This window comes from Calonectris borealis, unplaced genomic scaffold (assembly GCF_964195595.1).
Source record: "Calonectris borealis unplaced genomic scaffold, bCalBor7.hap1.2 HAP1_SCAFFOLD_110, whole genome shotgun sequence".
NCBI classification, from domain to species: domain Eukaryota; kingdom Metazoa; phylum Chordata; class Aves; order Procellariiformes; family Procellariidae; genus Calonectris; species Calonectris borealis.
The window spans coordinates 239643-260282 of record NW_027441498.1 but is presented as its reverse complement, the minus strand read 5'-3'; the positions used below and the strand labels follow the sequence as shown (position 1 = coordinate 260282).

General features: G+C 55.1%; 1 long non-coding RNA gene across 1 annotated transcript; it reads left to right on the top strand.

Annotated features, from left to right (window-relative positions):
- The first annotated feature begins 722 nt into the window (after positions 1-722).
- Positions 723-19879, top strand: LOC142076751 (uncharacterized). The gene is made up of 3 exons (XR_012671309.1): positions 723-1305; positions 1585-1665; positions 19712-19879. It is a non-coding gene; the product is annotated as an uncharacterized LOC142076751 (long non-coding RNA).
- Positions 19880-20640: the final 761 nt, after the last annotated feature.

Genomic DNA, 20640 nt, shown 5'->3' with positions numbered 1-20640 from the left:
GTCAAAGAAGAGACGTGGACAAAACGGGACAAATCAGCGTCGCTTCGGTGCGTTTTCCAGGCTTTCCCAAGGAGCGTTGGCAGCCTCGTAACTAGCGACAGAGAGTCCTGATGTGTTTTACTGCTTCTATGATGTCCTTTTTCCTTGACCTACAGTGTGTAATTTTGACTTCAGTTGGAAAGAGATTTTCCAGAATGGAAATCTTTCTCATTCAAAGGAGTTGCCTTTTATGAACTTCCCATCAGAATGGATCTTCAGAGGTGATGTACTTGGCAGTAGAAGTCATCCGCAACGAGACTTTTCACTCTCTCTGGAAAAAAAAAAGTAGGAAGTCGATTTCCTTGCAAAGACCCAAGCGCAGCACGCCTTCCAGTAGTCGATGTATCGCTGGTCTTTGGTTCTCCGCTGTAACAGTCGAGATGCCGTAAAAACGCGTTCCTCCGCATGCTTGGGTACAGCCAACAGCAGTAGCAAATCTGCCAATCCTTTTTGGTAGCCTTATGTATTGCAGCACCGGGGATTTGATATTCCCCACCGCCTGCCCCCCCCCTCCCCCCCGCCCCCAAAAATGTAAAACCATGTGGGAGATCTCGTATCTCACTGATTTTTCTATCGTAAATGAAATTTAAAAAAGAAAGTTAAAATTGTATAATTTCCAAACTGACTTGCATTGTTTAAACTGCAACTGCCAAACAGCTGTAGCGTATAATTTATTAGGTGTACTTAAGCAGTTGGGTAGTTGCTCTAAACATTTAAAAAGAGAGGCAACTGAACGTTACGGGTTTTTTTCCCGATCTTTTGACAGAGTGCTCTGAAGTACTTTATTTCTGTCTCGCTTTCAATGGCGCGTTTCCCCGGCAGTTCGGTAGCATCGGTCTCGGCGCAGCTGGCCAGGCGTCCCTCCTAGTCATGTCACACACGCAAAACCCCTGGTCAAACGATAGCTGTGTATTTTGGAGGTAGATAATTTAACGGTATGAATTCACAGCTCTGCGATTTCAATTAACGCAAAAGGAAAATCAAATATTTTTATAGTATAAGTCGTCTTCTTGTACGCATGTAAACGTACACGCACCTTTTTAGCATAAAATGAATTGCTGAGATTTGTTCTTTCTTTTTCATTTTACTCTTCCAAGTTTTACACTTCACTTTCAGCTTTATTGACCAAGCAAGCAAGATGCGCAGCAGCAGCAGCAGCAGCAGCGCAAGGGCTGGAGCTGTGGTGGTGGATCCGTGAGCGTAGATGCTGATTACGGCGCGCCCTTGTCCTGCAGCCTCACGGGGTTATCTCCCGGCAGCGGTGCGGTAAGGAAGGGACGAGACGTTTTCCAGCACCAGCGAGAGCGTTTACTTCTCTGCTAAGAACGTGTTCAAAATCGCGTCAATTAGTCTTCACGCTGATTTTAAGCGTTCGAATCGCTCGAGCTTTTAAAGGCCGTGTTGTATTTCGAGCTGACCCGTTTGCCCGGCACCCTCCTTTAGCTCGACTGCTACCCTCTCCCTTATCCTGACCAAATTCCTCTGCTGCCTTCGGTGCTGTTTTTTTAATATGCTGAAATGCCAGTTGGGATTTTTGTTTTTCAGATGCCTCGCTGTAAGCGTCCCGTGGTGCTCAAGAGAGACCCCCGGCCCAGGTTTGCCTGCCGGTCGTTAGGCGTGCTGAGGGTAAGGGGCCGTCTGGCAGCCTGCGGGACAGGGGCTGGGGGGGGCTGCAACCGTTTGGGGGGCCACCCCTCCTTTATCTATCTAGCAGAGCCCCCCTTTTTGGCGGGGGTGCGTGCGTACATCCGTAAATGGCATTATTAAAGTAACGAGCTGCCGGTTGGGGCCGTTCCCCTCATTTTGTGCCTTTTTTGGGGCTGAATAAAAAGGGGGGGTTGGGGGGCCTGGGGGGGTGATGATGTCATTTGGGGCACCCCAACATCACCGGGGGGGTGATGATGCCGTGGAGGAGCAGGTGAGTGGGGAATGGAGGGGTTATGGGGGGGTGTCGTGTGTCCCCCCCCCCCGAAAGGGGGTCACAGCCCAAAAATGCCTGAAAATTAATGGGGGGGGGTGGGGGCGTTTAAAAAAAAAATTTAAAACTGTAAATATGTGTGTGAGGCGTTGAAATAGAGAAAAATCTCTGATTTTTATGTATATTGAAAAATAATATTCATTTATATACATAAAAGAATTTCAAAATAAGAACCTATATCTACTATGTTATATAAAGGATTTTAGCGTATAAAAAAATTCTAAGTAGACGTATATAGGGTTTTAAAATACAAAAATAACTCGCGTACATATAAATTAAAAAACAAAGGACTTTCAAATGCAAAAAGGATGATATATTTTGTATATGAAGGAATTTAAAATAGAAAAAAGTCTGAACGGATAGAGCTATCTACACTTACTACCTGTTACATAGTAAGTCTAAATAGATATTATATGTGATATAAGAAGTTATATATAAATGTAAATAGATATCTAAGTCTAAATAGATACAAGTGTAAACGGATATCTAAGTCTATAAAGACACAGGTGTAAATATATGTAAGTGTAAATAGAGAAGTCTATAAAGATATTTAAGTGTCAAAATACATAAGTCTAAACAGATATATAGTCTGAATAGGTATTGCATGTAGTAAGTGGGAAACGGGGGGGGGGGGGGGGGGGGGGGAAGTGAGACATAAATGTGTTCCCTAAATACATGTATATGTATGTGTAAATAGATACGTAAGTGTAAATGTCTATGATAGATAAGGTTTTTAACATGCAAAGAAACCCTGTTTATAGAAAGGATGTAAAGAATTGACACCACCTGCTGCCCCCCCCCCCCCCCCCCCAATACCTCTCATTGAAGATATAAAAGCGCTTTCAAAAGCTGCCCCTTTCCCCTTCGCCTTTACCGCCTTTTCCCATCCTGATTTGGGGCCAGTTCCCCCAATGGGGACTTTCCCCTGCGGGGCTGTGCACGCCCAGAGCGGGACCTGACACTGTGGCATAAAAATACCCCCAAACCCCTGAATCAGGGTCTGCAAGGGTGGGTCCGGGGGTGGGGGAACAAAAAACAAATCACAATTTTGGGGGAAAAATACCCAACTTGGAGCTCCCGGGAAAGCCAAATCCACCTGGATTTGCTCCCTTGTGCAGCCGGAAAGCTCCCTTGTGCAGCCGGAAAGCAAAAAAAAAAGTCCTCATTTTCATGCACAAAACTAAAAGCAAAAAATCACCAATTTTTATGTTGCGGAAAAGCGCCGAAAAACCTCCAAGTTGAATATTTTGGAAAAGAAAAAAACCCCAATTTTCATACTATGGAAAGGCAAAAAACCTCCCAATTTGGGGTGAGACACCAGCGGTTTGAGGGGCATCGCTGGGGGTTATCCGGTGTGGATTATCCCGTGAGGGTCAGTTACCCGGAGCGGATCATCGGTTGCGGTTTGTCCCAGGTGAGTTATCTGTGTGCATTGTCCCGGGTGGAGCCCCCGGCGTAGGTCACCCCCGAGCATGCCGCTCCCCACGCCTGCCCCCCTCTCCCCCGCGAGGCTTTCCCCTGCACCCCACTCCCGCCCCGCTCTCCCTCCTCCTGCGTTTTGGGTTTGTGCTGCAAAGGGCGTTGATGACGCAGGGCTCCGTCAGTTCCTGCTGAGCAGCGCCTGCGCAGCGCCGGGGGCTGTTCTGCTCCTCGCCCCGCCCTGCCGGCGAGCAGCCCGGGGGTGCGCGGGGGTTTGGGAGGGGGCACCGCTGGGAGAGCTGAGCCCACCTGACCCAGGGGATGTTCCAGACCGTATGACGTCATGTAGTAAAACTCGGGGGGAGGTTGGCCGGGGGGCCGCTGCTGGGCCTCACTTCGACGTCAGTTTAAAGCCTCAGAAACTGCATTCACGGAAATCGGTGCAGGGGGAACTGACGGTTGTGGTTGAACTCGGCAGGGAGCTTCACACCGCAGAGCCGCTCTCTCGCTCCCCGCCCCACGAAGTGATTGGCTGCGGAGGGTATTTCAGTGGGGCGGGGGGCGGTCCTGCAGGCCCCGGGGAGCGGTACTGGGGGGCTCCAGGCAGGGGAGGGGCTGTGAGCATCTGGGGAGTGGGGCTGGGGGGGCGTGAGGGCTGTGTGCCCTAGAGGGGCTGGGCAGTGGGGTCGGGGGGAGCTGTGTGCATTAGGGGGCCGGGGAGTGGGCCTGGGGCAGGATGCAGGCCCCTGGGCGGGGTGTTTTTGTGGGTCAGGGGCAGTTTGTGGAGGGTGTTCGTGTGAGGGAGGGACAGTTTGGGGGTGTCCGAGGGGCGAGGGGGCTGTTTAAGAGTCCATGTGTGTGAGGGAAGGGGCAGTTGGGTGGGGGGGGTGGTGTTTGTGAGGGGAAAGGGGCAGTTTGGGGGTGGATTGGGGGGGGAGAGGGTAGTTAGTGAGGGGGAGGTGAAGTTCACGCGTGACCGGGGCGGCTGGGGGAATCCATGTGGGTGCGGGCAGTTGGCGGGGGTTGGCGTGGCGGAGGGGCAGTATTTTGTGGGGGACTGGTGGGGAGGAGGAGCCGCGCTGGCCGCGCGCCTGGCGGAGCTTGGGGGCGTGGTGTGGGGAAAGGGGGCAGGGCTTCAGCGCCACCTGCGTGGAGCGGGAGTACGGGTCCTTGGGGTGGGGGGGCGTGACTTTGGGTGTTTGGGGCGGGGTTACGAGGTGGGGGCGTGGCTGGGGGTGCTCGGGGCGGGCCTGCGGGCAGGCGGTGTGGCTTCGGGCGCTGCCTGCGTCCCTCGCAGTAGCTTTGGGTGGGCGGGAGTAGGTGTTTTGGGGGGTTTTGGGGAGCTGCTCATCCCCTCCGCAGTAGCTCCCCCGGGCAGCGTGGCAGAGGGCTGGCAGGACTGCCCTGTCCTGGGACCGGGCTGGAAGTGGCAGAAGGTGGTATGGAAATCTGGGACCTCGTGTGGGCGCACTGATACCTACTACAAGAGGTACTGCTCCCCCACCCCCGCTCATCCCCCCTGAATGCCTGCGTTCCTCCAGTCCCTCCCCCATACCCCCCAGTCCCTCCCCCGCCTAAGATTTTTACCCCCTCAACCCTAAACAGGACCCGGAGATCCTCCCCACAAGCTGGCTTGGGGAGGGGGGCTGGCTCTAGCCACACCCCTTTCAGGTCTAGAGCCCGCCTCCTGGGTCTAAGCCCTGCCCCCTGCCAGGTTTGGGGCTCCCCTCTAAGCTTGGACCCCCCGGGGGGTTTCACAGCCCCCCAGGAGCGATTTCAGGGCCTCCCCAGGAGCTTCTCCCTTCGCCATTTTGAGCCACCCTGGGGCCATTTTGGGATCCCCTCACTTCCAGGGAGACCCCCCTTCCCACCAGTGGCCCCTAAATCTCTGTTACCTGTTTCAAGGCCCCCCCCCCCCCCCCGACTGTTTGGGTCCTGACGGGGGCATTTTGGGGGCCCCTGGAGTATGTTGAGCCCCCCCAGATTTTGGGGGATTCCCCATGGATTTCTTTCTCCCCGCCTCATTTCCACTTGTCCTTCCCACTGCTTCTGCTTGGATTTTGGCATCCCCTCCTGATCCCCAAGGTTTTGGCGACCCCTCCATCTCCCCTCCTCCTTGATTTTACCCCCTACTGCCCCATTCCTGCTCCTGCCTCCTGCTGCTTTCCCTTGAATTTTGGGGGTCCCGCCATGGGTCAGTGATGCCCTCCAGGTTTTTGGGGGACACCCCTGGGGTTTTGCCGCCCCCTCCTCCCCCTCCAGTTTTGGGGGACCCTGACCACTTCCTCCCCCCTTGATTTCATGCTCCACGCTGCCCCGTTGCCACTCCTCCATCCCACTGCTTCTCTTTGGCTTTCTGGTTTCCCTCAGGGGGCAGCGACCCCCCCTGGGGTTTTGGGGACCCCCCTGGGGTTTTGGTGTTGCTCCAAGTTTCAAGGATTCCCCCCATCTCTTCCCCACGTTGATTTTATTCCTCCCTTCCCGTTTTTGCTCCTCTTCCCCAACTGCTTCCCCTTGGTTTTTGGGGTCCCTGGGGTTTTGGGGACCTCCCAGTTTTGGGGACACACTCTATGTTCTTCTGCCCATTAATTTCACTCCCCACTGCTGCTATTCCCCCTTGACTTTTGGGGTCCCCCATGAGCCCCCCCCGGGGCTTTGGGGTGTTCCACCCTGCCAGGGCTGTTTTTTGCCCCTGCCCCTTCAACCAGGGCTGGTTTTCTCCCCCATCAAGGCTGATTTTCCACCCTGGTGGGGTTGCTTTTCTCCCCCTGCCATTACAGGGGCTCATTTTTTCCCCCTCACCAGGTTCAGTTTTTGCCCCACGCTACATCCGGGGCTGGTTTCCCCCCCTGCTGGGGCTGTTTTTTACCTCTCCCACTGCAACTGCTGCTGTTTCCCTCCTGGCAGGCGCAGCTGAAGCTGGCGGAGGAGACGGTGCAGCGGCAGGCAGCACAGGCGGCCAAGCTGTGGGCGCGGGCAGCTGCCCAGGAGCAGCGGCTGGGGCAGCAGGAGGAACAGCTCCATGGCCTGGAGATGGAGCGGCGACATCTCCATAACCTCGGCCAGGAGCTCAAGGTGAAGCCTGGGGGGGGGGGTTTGGGTGGGGGACGAACCATGTGAATTCCCTCCTTGTACCGCTAAAATAAGTGTCTCTCCTTCCTCAGGGCAACATCTGTGTCTTCTGTCATGTGTGGCCGGTTTGTGCCTTTTTTTGTGCCTTTTGTGCCTTTTTGTGCCTCACTTTGTGCCTTTTTTGGGGCTGAATAAAAAGGGGGGTTGGGGGGCCTGGGAGGGTGATGATGTCATTTGGGGCACCCCAACATCACCGGGCGGGTGATGATGCTGTGGAGGAGCAGGTGAGTGGGGAATGGGGGGGACATGGGGCGGGTCCCCCAGGAAGGGGGTCACGGCCCAAAAATGCCTGAAAATTCACGGGGGGGGGAGGGTTCAAAAAATTTTAAAAACTGTAAATATATCTGTGAGGCCTTGAAATAGAGAAAAATCTCTCATTGTTATATATATTGAAAAATAATATTCATTTATATGTATAGAAGGATTTCAAAATAAGAACCTATATCTGCCATATTATATTAGAGTATTATTTTAGAGTATTATTTTAGAGTATACAAAAATTCGAAAGACGTGTATAGGGTTTTAAAATACAGAAATAACTCGCGTACATATAAATTAAAAAATAAAGGACTTTCAAATGCAAAAAGGATGATATATTTTATGTATGAAGGAATTTAAAATAGAAAAAAGTCTGAATAGATATCGCTATCTACACTTACTACGTGTTACATAGAGAGTCTAAATAGATATTATATGTGATCTAAGAGATTATATATAAGTGTAAATAGATATCTAAGCCTAAATAGATACCTAAGTCTATAAAGATAGAGGTGTAAATATATGTAAGTGTAAATAGAGAAGTCTATAAAGACATTCAGTGTCAAAATATATAAGTCAACGGATACATAGTCTGAACAGGTATTATATATAATAAGTGGGAAATAGGGGGGTATAAGTGAAACATAAATAGATTCACTAAAAAAATATATATATATATATATAGGGGGAAAAATACCCAACTTGGAGCTCCTGGGAAAGCCAAATCCACCTGGATTTGGGCAGCCGGAAAGCAAAAAAAAAAACCCCATTTTCACGCATAAAACCAAAAGCAAAAATCACCAACTTTTGTTGTGAAAAAGCATTGAAAAACTTCCAAAAGGAATGTTTTGGAAAAGGAAAAAAACCCAATTTTTATATTATAGAAAAGCAAAAAACCCCCCAATTTGGGGAAGATTTGGGGTGAAACACCAGCCATTTGAGGGGCATCGCTCGTGGTTATCCAGTGTGGGTTATCCAGTGAGGGTCAGTTATCGGGAACGGATTATCTGTTGCGGATTATCCCAGGTGAGTTATCTGCTGTGGGTGGTCCTGGGTGGACCCCCTGGCGTAGGTCAGCCCCACGCATGTCCCCCCACGCATGTCTCTACCCACACACGCCCCTCCCAGTGTCCGCCCCCCCTTTCCCATGCAAGGTTTTTCCCCCGTGCGAGGTTTTCCCCGTGACGCGCCCCCCGTATCCCCTGCCCTCCTGCCTCGTGCCCGCACTGCCCTCCTCTCTCCTCTCCCTCCTCCCCACCCCCCCGTGTTCCGCACTGCCTCCCCGTAACCCCTCTGCCCCGGACCCCTGGGGTGCTGCCTACCCCGCCAACCTGCCCGTTGCCCCCCGTTCAAACTGTGGCACCCCCCTCCCGCTCCCCTGCACCCCACTCCCACCCCACTCTCCCTCCTCCTGCGTTTTGGGTTTGTGCTGAAAAGGGCGTTGATGACGCAGGGCTGCGTTAGTTCCTGCTGAGCGAGCAGGCTAGGGGTGCGCGAGGGTTTGGGAGGGGGCACCGCTGGGACAGCTGACCCCACCTGACCCAAGGGATATTCCAGACCGTATGATGTCATGTAATAAAACTCGGGGGGAGGTTGGCAGGGGGGCCGCTGCTGGGCTGCGGCTGGCTGGGCATCGGTCGGTTGGTGGCGAGCAATTGTTTTCATTTGTACCGCTTGTCTGTCTTGGGTTTTTCTCTCTGTTGGTTTCCCCCCGCCCCTTTTCCTTACAAGTGGAGTTTTTTCACTTTTGCCCTTCCAATTCTCTACCCCATCCCACTGAGGGGGGAGCAAGTGAGTGGTTGTGTGGTGCTTAGTTGCCGGCTGGGATTAAACCCTGACTCAAGGTTAGTTGTAAGCCCTGCCTGGCTAAATGCTTTAGGCTGTCCGTGTTATTCCTGCCATCTTGCTAGGCCATCCTTGTTCTTTCCTGCTGCTTTCAAGTGCCTTGTGCTCCAGCAGCAGGCTGGGAAGTATGGTTGTGGCAGAAACTGCTACACCCTCTGCCTCCTTCTCAGGTGGTTAGCTTCGCCCTTTGTATGGGCTGCCGAGGTCGTCGGCTCCGCAGGGGCCACAGGCAGCCCGCAGAGCTTGACGCCAAGCCATTCCTTTCCCCTCTGCGCAGCAGCGGTTCTGCCGCTGCTACAGGCAGCCACTCGCTCGAGGGTGAGGGGCTGCGATGACGACAGGCTGCTGCACGCTTCAGTCGAACTGAGACGCCGTTCTCTGGGGAGCCGGTGCAAGGAGAGCTCAGGTACGTTCTGTACTGCCGATGGCTCTTCACAAGGGAAGCGTGCTCTGGTTTTAGCAGAAAAAGGTGTCGGACACAGGCAGCCACCTATCACTGCGCACAGCTCAGCTATTTGGCAGGTGTCTTGCTTGTTCAGGTAGAGGCATATTCCTCGCCTTGCAGTCTCGATGGCAAAACAATCGGGGGTTCAAGTTACAAAAGCCTTTTGACATCGGAGCGAGATGGCAGCTGGGTTTCTACCAGCACCGTACTTAGCTGCGTGGCTAGCTGAAAATGGCTCGCGGGCCAGGAGATATGCAGAGGGGTCTAAAATAAAGAAACCAAGTGTTGAAGTGATTGTTTCAAGGAGGCAAATTAGGCAGCTAAAGGAACCGAGCTGCTCCCCTGTCACGTTGGCAGAACAGCCCCTCCAGCCTACTAGGTGCTGCGTGTTGCAGGCAGCAAAGTGCAACCGTGACGCTTGCTGGCAGGAGCGGCAAGGAGTGCAGAGCTACGCGCCCTGTACAGAGCAAGGATGGAACCTGCCGGCTCTACGGTCATCTGCTGAGGACGCCTAATACACCAGCAGGCCTCTTGGCTTTCCCTGCTTCATTTCTAATTACTTTGCACGCTGGAGGGCAGGGTGGTAAGTGACGTCGTGCAGTGTCTCTCCTCCAAGTGACAAGCCTTGCGTGGCAAGCCTTGTGTGTGTGCAGGATGAGGAGAGCGGAGTGCTGATAGCACAGAGGTGAGGAAAGGTGCAAACACCGCAACACAGCCCCAGGACCACCAGCGTATCGCTCGTTTGCAGATCAGCCACTCGCACCTGGTCCGCTCAGAAGCGCGGTTTCCTGATGGACGTAGCTGCCCCTCCCCTGCTTTCAGGGTGCCACCCGTGTGGCCTTATTTTTTTTAAATCTCTCTCCAGCATCTGTTGAGTCGCTGCTGTCACTCCCACAACCCCGATGTCACCTGCAGTCCGAGACGGCGATCCCTGGGGCTTCCTCCGGGTTAGAAAGAAACCTGTTCCACAGGTTCCCCGTGCTGCTTCTCGTCCCCAGGTAATGGGCTGGGGGGCACGGACGGAAACAACCACGGGCCTTGTAAAGCGGCCAGAGGGAAAGGACTGAAATGCTGGGGCCACCGGGTGCTTTTTTTGGTACAGAGGCGATGAAGATTAGTGCCCGGGCCGCGAGTGGGAAAAGGGCAGGGAAATCTAAGCCCAGTACCCCCAGTAAGCAGTTACCGTCTTTCGGTGGTCCAAACTGGGCGGAGAGATCGGGAAGGGGTCGGTGAGGCGACGGTGGCACCCGGCGGCCGGAATTGGGTACTGCAGCTCTTGAGCCGCGCATGCGCGGTGGGGCGCGTTGCTGCCCTCGCTGCTGCCACCGAGCGACCAAAAGTGGGCACTGCAGGCCGAGGGCCGCGCATGCGCGGTGGGGCGCTTTTCTTTACTCGCTGCTGGCACCGAGCGACCAGAATTCGGCACTGCAGGGCGGGGGCGGCGCATGCGCGGTGGGGCGCCTTTCTTTGCTCGCTGCTGCCACCGAGCGACCAGAATTCGGCACTGCAGGTCGGGAGCCGCGCATGCGCGGTGACGCGCCTTTCTTTGCTCGCTGCTGCCACCGAGCGACCAGAATTCGGTACTGCAGCTCTTGACCCGCGCATGCGCGGTGGGGCGCTTTTCTTTGCTCGCTGCTGCCACCGAGCGACCAGAATTCGGCACTGCAGGTTCGGTGCCGCGCATGCGCGGTGACACGCTTTTCTTCGCTCGCTGCTGCCACCGAGCGACCAGAATTCGGTACTGCAGCTCTTGAGCCGCGCATGCGCAGTGGCGCGGTTTTGCTTTGCTCGCTGCTGCCACCAGGCGACTAGAATTCGGTACTGCAGCCCTTGAGCCGCGCATGCGCGGTGGCGCCCCCCTTCTCCGCGCTGCCGTCCGCCGGTACCGGCAATGCCGTACCGTGGTGCCTGCGGGGTGATGCCGCCGCGTTCGTTGCTTCGTCCCGGTAAGGAAACGCCGCTGCTGCCCCACGTGCGCGGTGCCGGCGGGCGCTGGGCGCGCAAAGCGCGGAACTGCGGCGCCGGCGCCGCCCGCGCCCCCGCGCCGCCCGGCGGCTGCTCGCTGCTGCCGCCCCGTGGCCGAATCGCGGTACTGCAGCGCCGGCACCGCACAGGTGCGCAGCCGCGCCGCCGCCGCCTTCGCTGCTGCCGCCCCGAAGCCGAAGCGTGGTCCTGCAGCCCGGCGGTCGCGCGCCGGCTCTGGCCCCTCCCTGCGCCGTCCCCATGCCGGTGCATTCGTCATCCCGGGCGGCAACAGTTAGGGTACCCCACCCCCCCCACCCCCGCATGCCAGCACCCCCAAGAGTGTCGGCGTGTCCCGGTGCTGTCCCCATCCCTGGGGCAGCTCCCCGTCCCCTGTCCCCGCGGCTGGTCGTTGGGCTCTGTGTTCCCCCAATAAAACACGGGGACGGAGAGGACCCCTGGGGACAGGGGGCGGGGACCCCCAGAGAGTGGGCTGTGCTGCCGTCGCTCCTTGGTGCTGGCCCTGCTTGTCCCCCGTCCCCCCAGCGGTGACGAGCTCCGGGCCACTGGCGGGGACCCTCACTGTCACCTTCCCCCCATGCCGGTTGCCAGCAGCGACAGGGACAGCGGCACATCCCGCGTCCCCCCCGCCACGCACACGGGTGTGCAGGGGCACAGGCCACCCCCCGTCAGGTGGACACGCTGGGGACACCGTCTGCCCCAGGGGTGTTTGGGGTCCCCAGGGTGGGAGCGCAGCTGCAGGATGCCGGGTCCCCCCTGCCCGAGCCCTGCAGACCCAGGTGGAGCGCAGACATCCCCCGGCCCTGTCCCCGGCCCTGTCTCTGCGTGGCCGTGGGTCGCTGCTGCCATTGCGTGGCCAGCGGCTGGGAGGACACAGCTCCCGCCAGCTGGGGGCCAGAGGAGCCCGGCAGCCTGGAGACCCCCAGGAAGGGCTGGCTGTGGTGGGGAGTCGGCGCCCAGGGCACCCCAGAGACCCTGCAACAGGGTGCAGCATGAACTGTTTTATTACCTGTGCAGTATCCATGAGTGAGTCCCCATCGTTCCCATCCTGGTCCCCCAGTGGGTCGGGGTCCCAGCTGCCCCTGGGGGTGGCTGCAGGTGTGGGGGGTGGGATCCCTTCTCCCCGCGGTGCCCCCCACCTCCTCAGGGTCATCCCTCCCAGTCTCAACCCCCCACATGGTGTCCCCAATCTCCCGAGAAACACCTCTGTCCCCCAATGTCCCCCTACCCCACTCCCAGGGTCCCTCCTGGACCCCACGGTCACCCCCAGCCCTGAGACACACACACCCCCCACCTCAGCACAGCAGGTGCCTGGGGAGACGCTGGGAAGAGCTGGCACCGCCATCTCGGGGTCCTGTTGGCCCTCATCCCCCCTAAAGTCTTGCACCATGCTCTGCTCCTTGGGGGAGTGCCCACAGTCGGGGGGGTGGGGGCTCCCCTCCTCCCCAGGGAACCCCCCCAACTTGTCCAGAGCACCCTCTGCCACCTCCCCAGGGTCCGATCACCGTAACAGGGTCTGACCCTGGGATCCCGCTGGTTAACATCAGGTGCGAGAGAAGGTTCCTCATTACTCCTCGATTAGTTCTTAGGTGCCAGCTCGAGCTGGGTGCCTCCAGAGAGGGACCCCTACCCCGGATCGCCCTCCTTGCACACCTGCACCCGTTGCAGGAGGGTCCACGCACACCATGGGAGCCACGTGGGAACCGGAGGCGGCCTCGAGGCTGCTCAGCAGCAGCCAAAACACCCCAGTGGTTTCAGACACCGGCTGTTTTGCTCCCGTACTGCCAAGAAAACTAACCACCACTGTCACACGAGGGTCCTGCACAATCGCCACCATCGCACAAGGGTCCCCGCGCATCTGCCCGCCATTGCACGAGGGTCCCCTGCACACCAACCAATTGCATAAGGGTCCTCCTGCACTGCCCCCCCCGTTGCATGGGGGTCTCCACACACCGACCCCCCGTTGCGCGGGGGTCCCTGCACAGCCACCCGCACGGCGCAAGGCGCCGTGCGCATGCGTACTTCCGGGGCGGGGACTACAACTCCCGGCGTGCCCCCCGCGGGCGGCCCGGAGGAGCTGCGCGCTGATTGGCTGCGGAGGTTATTTCAACGGGGCGCGCGGCGGGGTCTGCACCCACGCGGCGGCGGCGGCGGCGGCGGCGGCGGCGGCGGCGGCGGCGGCGGCGGCGGCGGCGGCGGCGTGAGTGAGTGTGAGGGGCCGCGGGCACGGCGGGCTGAGGGGAGACCTGCAGGCTCCGGGGAGGGGGACTGGCGGAGCGCCAGGCCAGGGAGAGGCTGTGAGCATCTGGGGAGTGGGTCTGGGGGGAGGCTGCAGACCCCCGGGGGGGCCGAGGAGCGGGGCTGGGGGGGGCTATGCATCCCGGGGGGGCCGAGGAGCGGGGCTGTGCGGGCTGTGCGTCCCGGGGGAGCCGGGGAGTGGGGCTGGGGGGGGGCTGTGCGTCCCGGGGGAGCCGGGGATTGGGCTTGGGGGGCTGTGTGTCCTAGGGGGGCTGGGGAGTGGGGCTGGGGAGTGGGGCTGTGGGTCCTGGCGGGACTTGAGAGTGGGGCTTGGGGCTCCCAGGGGGCTAGAAAATGGTGTGGTCGGGTGCTGTGAGCACCGGGGGTGCTGGGGCTGGGAGGTGCTTGCAAACACCGGGGAGGGGCTGCGAGCATGGGGGGCACAAGGGTTGCACCAGGGTCCGTGCACGATCACCTCCATTGTACGGGTGTCGATGTACAGGCAGCCGCGTTGGACGCGGCGCCGTGCGCGTGCGGACTCCCGGGACGGGGACTACAACTCCCGGCGTGCCCCGCGCGGGCGGTCCGGCGGAGCCGCGCGCTGATTGGCTGCGGAGAGTATTTCAACGGGGCGCGCGGCGGGGTCTGCACCGAGGCGGCGGCGGCAGCGTGAGTGTGGAGCCGAGGAGTGGGGCTGTGGCGGGGGGGGCGGTCCTGCAGGCTTCGGGGAGGGGGGGTGGGGGGGCTCCAGGCGGGGGAGGGGCTGTGAGCATCTAGGGAGCGGGGCTGGGGGGGGGGGGGGCGTGTCTGTGTGCCCTAGGGGGGCCGCGCAGTGGGGCCGGCGGGGTGGGGGGGGAGGCGCTGTGTGCAAACAGACCCTCCCTGCGAGTCCCCGCTGTCGCCCCGTGGGGCCGGGGACCCCCCAGCCCTCCCTGCAGGCAGACGGGCAGCCTGTAGGCAATGGAGGCCGCCCGCCCCAGCGAGCCTGGGGGCTTCACGGGCCGAGTCGAGGGAGGAGCTGCTGGAGAGAGGGCTTAGAAACGGCCTTCTGCCCCCGAAACTCCTGGAGCGTTTGAAGGGGAGGGACAGGTCCACCCCAGGGCCCCAAGGGGAAGACCTCGGAGCAGGGACTTGGGGTTGTTCCAGGAGCAAAAGCTGGTCCCAGCCAGCTCTGCTCTGCTCCCCCGGCACCGGGATCAGACCTTTCAGCCCCGTTTCTGCCAGAAGCATCACACAAGCGCTTGCCCTCCCCGGGGGCATCTTTGGGACTTGAGAACAGGCGCAGCAGCTGGGTTTTTGGGCTTAGAAGTGGGCGCTAAGTGAGCTGGTTTGGGGGCCCAAAGCAGAAGCCGGTTTGGCCGTTTGTGCGGGGGGGGGGGGGTGGGAGGGCATTGGGGCTGCAGGGGAAAGCAGGGGCTGGGCAGGTGTGTGGACCGCCCCCCCCGGAGGTGGGGGTCTGGTCCTGCTGGACCCCGAAGTGCGGGAGGCCGGCATGCACCAGGCCAAACTCAACGTTTGCGGTGGTCTCCGGGGGGAAGAGGTGGTCTCTGCTTTTCAGACCCCGCACGCCCTCTTCGAGTCCAGCTCTTCCTTGTCGACTGCTTAGAATAGTTATTAACTAACTAATCGTACAAACTAATTAATATTTATACAATGTACACCTATGATATTTAATCCTAATAGTCAAGTTTTGACAGCGATTGATTTACGACCTTGTCAAAAGCCCAGGCTGTTGCAAATAGCTGGAGCTTGTAAGGAGAAGGAGCTGAAATCAACAGGAGCTTCAGTGCAGAGCGGGAGCTTCAGTTAGCCAGAACCGTAGGAAGCAGGAGCTGGAACGAGACAGGGTGTCCGCTGTCTGGGGCATGTCTTAGCCGGAGGCAAAATTACCTGCAGCTGTAACGAGCAGGAGCTGCGATTCGCTGCAGTGTCTATTTGCCGGAGCATCCGTCGGCCGGACTGCACTCCCAGCACGGCTGAAGAGCAGCCAGGCGCAGGCAGGGCTGTCCCCAGCAAGGCGCTCCGAGCGGCAGGGTGGCGAGTTGTCCTTCTGCCAGCGGGGAGCCCGGCCTCTTCCCTCGGGGAATAAATCCAGGCCGCGTGCCTCTCTCTGCGTGGAGGGTCTCTCCCGGTCCCCTTCCCGAGGGCTGAAGTGAGGTGGGGGTTCCCCGGCTCTCCCGGGGGGCAGGCGGCAGCACGAGGCGGCGGCGGTGTCTCCCCGGTACCCGGCAAAGGGGAGAGAAACCGGCCGGCGGGAGCTCCCGGGGTGCACAGCCCGGCCCCGCACGGCAGAATCCTTCCCTGTGTTTTCACCGTTGGCTGGGTGTGACAAACAGGTTTGTTTTGTGCCTCCTCTTTTCCCAGCGTCACCTTCTGCGTCACGTGAAGAAAATCCTGCGTGGTTGATGCCGCTTGCTGCTCAGGTAATGGCACGTGTGGGGCCGGGGGAGCGGGGAGAAACATTGGCGAGTTCAAGGACGCTGCAGCTACTCCATGTCAAACCCAGGGAAAAGGCAAATTTGCTGCCGGTGCAGAAAAGCTGATGAACAGTTGCCGTTAACAGAGCGTGCCTCGTTCCTGAATCGGTCCCTGGGTAGTTACGAATGTTTTCCTTTCAGGTAAAAGGATGGACTTTCATCTACGATAAATTAAGAGCTGCCTGTTACCTTCTTTAGGGTCGACTGTTTCTCTTCTGTTTGTTCATACTGATTTTACGGGCAGGTTGGAAATAGCCTTTTATTTTTCTATGCATAACTCAATTTTTAGTAACATGTGGTGTCAGGATAGTTAATTTTTGAGCACCTAGGTACCGCTAGAAATGTAATGAATGAAACACGATGGAAACTGATGTTTAAACTTGATTTTTACTTGATTTTTTTTTCATTAGAGTGTTGATGGCATGTTGTCCTGTGGCTCAATCCACATTCTGTTCAGTGGAGTCTTCAATCTAGGACTTTTAAGGGAAAAAGTTTGTCCTTCCAAAAAAGGGCTAGGCATTCATAGGCTCGAGGTATAGACTTGGAGAGTCGCTTAAGTACGTGATCAGAATTAAAGCCAAATGTCGCTTAATGTTGCTGCTGTTGGTCTTCACTTTCATTAATTTCCCTGCTGCTCCGTCATGGTTGCGAGCTCTGAATCATAAATTTTTTTTCACTCCCTAACGCACTTTTCTCCCCAAGGAGAGGCTACGTTGAAAAGTTACTTAGTTTCCTCACAAATGCATCGGTCAATAAAATGAGTTATGATTCTTAAAACCACAAAAATGACACCAGTCTTACAGATCTGGACTATTTCTGAACACGTGCTCATCGCGTGCAGGTGTCGTCGGGATACAGATCATCTGCACTTCATGCTCTGACAAGACAATCTGCTGAGACAGGGACGAGCTCCAAAAGAAAAAACAGGTACAACGTCAAGGTTTTGTTTTGTTGTTGATTTTTGTGGGGTTTTTTTGTGTTTGTCTTGTCTTTTTTTTTTTTTTTTTTTTAAGAGTGCGATGTTGACTGGTGGCAGCCTGCAGAGCTCTCTTGCTGCCTGACCTCTCCTTTCCTTCTCTGTCACTCCTCTTTCATGGCTGTAATTTTCACTCGGGTAGTTTTAGAAGAGCAATTTAGTTCCTCGCCTGTGTAAATGTGCTGGTAATACCTGGAAGGTAAATGCTTGAACCAGCAGCGAATAACTTGGCTACAAGTAGAATTTCTGAAGGAAGAACAACCACCACAACAACAGGAAGCAAGTAGCGAGTTACCCCAAATTTGTGTGTGTCAAACACATCAAAGTCTTACTGCCAAACATTGTTTGGCAATGTGTTCCAAATGGCTAGTTTTAAAACAACTGCAGTTTTAAAAGATCTTGACCGTTTGGAGAAACGGCCTGGAAAAAAGGATTCCTCTTTTGCAGCGAGTTCACGAGGACAGATGGGTTGCTGTACTCTTTAACAAAAACACTCAACTTGGGACGTATAGGGTGAGGAAATCGCGGCTATACTTAGGCTTGAGAAAATGCATGTAGGTATCTGCGTCTGTCACCTGCGTGTCTCTAGGAAAGCGAGTTCTAGCGAAACTAAAGCTGCCAATGAGCCAAAAAAAAAGGCACGGTTGTCTAAAACATGCAAAAGCTCTAGTGGGCTGTATCAACAGCTGTACCAAAGATGATGCAAAATACTTTCTCCTCCACTCAGTTGTAGTCTTCACAGAAAAGGAAGCTTTGTGCTAAATGGTTTTTTTTTTTTTGGGGGGGGGGGGCGGGCGGGGGTTTGTTTGGTGTCCCCCCCACCCCCCCCCCCAGCAGAATGTCAACGGCCACCATTTCGCCGCGGTCGCCCTTTCTTCTGCTGTGAAAGTACGAGACAGACGGAAAGGATCCGTAGTGGTCTGCAAGTACAAGGTACGCCTGTGATATGGACTTTACAGTTAACATTAAGAAAGCGGCAACTCTCCTTCTATATAATTTTTTAACGTGAAATATTTTAACACAAATACTAAAAATAAAGAAGGTCTGTTCTGGAGCGTGGTACGCCTATGCAAAGCTTGCTTCCCTCCGTCTATTTTCTCTTCCTGACAGCACAGTCTTCGGTTTCTGTGGGCTTACTATTAAAGGGTACTGTGAAAATAATGTTGGCCTAGAAGAGGAAAGGAACCGTTTGTAAGAGTTTGGATGTTCGGGAGAAACAGACTTGGTTTTCACGATAAAAGCTTTATGCTTTTTCAGTCAGTAAGTGTTTAAAATACCTTACAGTAGTACTCGAAAACCTTACTGAGATACTAGCATCGGTGCTAAAAGCAGTCAAGGTCAAAGAAGAGACGTGGACAAAACGGGACAAATCGGCGTCGCTTCGGTGCGTTTTCCAGGCTTTCCCAAGGAGCGTTGGCAGCCTCGTAACTAGCGACAGAGAGTCCTGATGTGTTTTACTGCTTCTATGATGTCCTTTTTCCTTGACCTACAGTGTGTAATTTTGACTTCAGTTGGAAAGAGATTTTCCAGAATGGAAATCTTTCTCATTCAAAGGAGTTGCCTTTTATGAACTTCCCATCAGAATGGATCTTCAGAGGTGATGTACTTGGCAGTAGAAGTCATCCGCAACGAGACTTTTCACTCTCTCTGGAAAAAAAAAAGTAGGAAGTCGATTTCCTTGCAAAGACCCAAGCGCAGCACGCCTTCCAGTAGTCGATGTATCGCTGGTCTTTGGTTCTCCGGTGTAACAGTCGAGATGCCGTAAAAACGCGTTCCTCCGCATGCTTGGGTACAGCCAACAGCAGTAGCAAATCTGCCAATCCTTTTTGGTAGCCTTATGTATTGCAGCACCGGGGATTTGATATTCCCCACCGCCTGCCCCCCCCCTCCCCCCCGCCCCCAAAAATGTAAAACCATGTGGGAGATCTCGTATCTCACTGATTTTTCTATCGTAAATGAAATTTAAAAAAGAAAGTTAAAATTGTATAATTTCCAAACTGACTTGCATTGTTTAAACTGCAACTGCCAAACAGCTGTAGCGTATAATTTATTAGGTGTACTTAAGCAGTTGGGTAGTTGCTCTAAACGTTTAAAAAGAGAGGCAACTGAACGTTACGGGTTTTTTTCCCGATCTTTTGACAGAGTGCTCTGAAGTACTTTATTTCTGTCTCGCTTTCAATGGCGCGTTTCCCCGGCAGTTCGGTAGCATCGGTCTCGGCGCAGCTGGCCAGGCGTCCCTCCTAGTCATGTCACACACGCAAAACCCCTGGTCAAACGATAGCTGTGTATTTTGGAGGTAGATAATTTAACGGTATGAATTCACAGCTCTGCGATTTCAATTAACGCAAAAGGAAAATCAAATATTTTTATAGTATAAGTCGTCGTCTTGTACGTATGTAAACGTACACGCACCTTTTTAGCATAAAATGAATTGCTGAGATTTGTTCTTTCTTTTTCATTTTACTCTTCCAAGTTTTACACTTCACTTTCAGCTTTATTGACCAAGCAAGCAACATGCGCAGCAGCAGCAGCAGCAGCAGCGCAAGGGCTGGAGCTGCGGCGGTGGATCCATGAGCGTAGATGCTGATTACGGCGCGCCCTTGTCCTGCAGCCTCACGGGGTTATCTCCCGGCAGCGGTGCGGTAAGGAAGGGACGAGACGTTTTCCAGCACCAGCGAGAGCGTTTACTTCTCTGCTAAGAACGTGTTCAAAATCGCGTCAATTAGTCTTCACGCTGATTTTAAGCGTTCGAATCGCTCGAGCTTTTAAAGGCCGCGTTGTATTTCGAGCTGACCCGTTTGCCTGGCACCCTCCTTTAGCTCGACTGCTACCCTCTCCCTTATCCTGACCGAATTCCTCTGCTGCCTTCGGTGCTGTTTTTTTAATATGCTGAAATGCCAGTTGGGATTTTTGTTTTTCAGATGCCTCGCTGTAAGCGTCCCGTGGTGCTCAAGAGAGACCCCCGGCCCAGGTTTGCCTGCCGGTCGTTAGGCGTGCTGAGGGTAAGGGGCCGTCTGGCAGCCTGCGGGACAGGGGCTGGGGGGGGCTGCAACCGTTTGGGGGGCCACCCCTCCTTTATCTATCTAGCAGAGCCCCCCTTTTTGGCGGGGGTGCGTGCGTACATCCGTAAATGGCATTATTAAAGTAACGAGCTGCCGGTTGGGGCCGTTCCCCTCATTTTGTGCCTTTTTTGGGGCTGAATAAAAAGGGGGGGTTGGGGGGCCTGGGGGGGTGATGATGTCATTTGGGGCACCCCAACATCACCGGGGGGGTGATGATGCCGTGGAGGAGCAGGTGAGTGGGGAATGGAGGGGTTATGGGGGGGTGTCGTGTCCCCCCCCCCCCCCCCGAAAGGGGGTCACAGCCCAAAAATGCCTGAAAATTAATGGGGGGGGGTGGGGGCGTTTAAAAAAAAAATTTAAAACTGTAAATATGTGTGTGAGGCGTTGAAATAGAGAAAAATCTCTGATTTTTATGTATATTGAAAAATAATATTCATTTATATACATAAAAGAATTTCAAAATAAGAACCTATATCTACTATGTTATATAAAGGATTTTAGCGTATAAAAAAATTCTAAGTAGACGTATATAGGGTTTTAAAATACAAAAATAACTCGCGTACATATAAATTAAAAAACAAAGGACTTTAAAATGCAAAAAGGATGATATATTTTGTATATGAAGGAATTTAAAATAGAAAAAAGTCTGAACGGATAGAGCTATCTACACTTACTACCTGTTACATAGTAAGTCTAAATAGATATTATATGTGATATAAGAAGTTATATATAAATGTAAATAGATATCTAAGTCTAAATAGATACAAGTGTAAACGGATATCTAAGTC